This window comes from Camellia sinensis, chromosome 10 (genome assembly GCF_055761805.1).
Source record: "Camellia sinensis isolate YWXY chromosome 10, ASM5576180v1, whole genome shotgun sequence".
Lineage (NCBI taxonomy): Eukaryota > Viridiplantae > Streptophyta > Magnoliopsida > Ericales > Theaceae > Camellia > Camellia sinensis.
In genome coordinates, this window is record NC_138970.1 from 180,435,870 (window position 1) to 180,436,458 (window position 589).

Here is a 589-nt window from a genome sequence, read left to right on the forward strand (position 1 = left end):
TGATCGACCAATTACTCATTATGGTCCGAAGGAGGCAAACTGCCTTAGTCACCCACGGGATCGAGGTACATTCTGTATGTAGCTTACTGTCATTACCTAGTTGTACATTCCACATCACTCTATTTGATATCTAATATTCTTTTCAGCTTGAGTCGGCGCTAGCAGTGTCTGCAGGAGCTTTCACAGCCAATTGACGAAGATGGGGCCCAGTGAGAGGCCGAGTGCAGCAGCGCTAGCCTTTCGAGGAGTCTTTTAACGGGTCCACGACCCCTGAAGATGGCGAGGAATTTGACCTGTAGTCAAGCAACCCCAGTGATGACAGTAATGGGCCTCCTCCACAATTGAGGAGGAAGAGAGCGAAGCCGAGCGACTGATGACATCGATGATTTTGCTTTCATTTTGCTCTTGCTTTTGTTTTTACATGTAGTTATGAAACAAACTCCAAACATGTGTGTTGTTTTTGTTTTTGAAAGAAAAACTTCTTTTTATATTGGCTATGTAAAACAATGATCGGGTTTAGGCCTGCCAGTTACAGAAGACAAGTTTGTTAAATAATCTCCTTTGTTAAATGATAAGTTGCATTACCTTT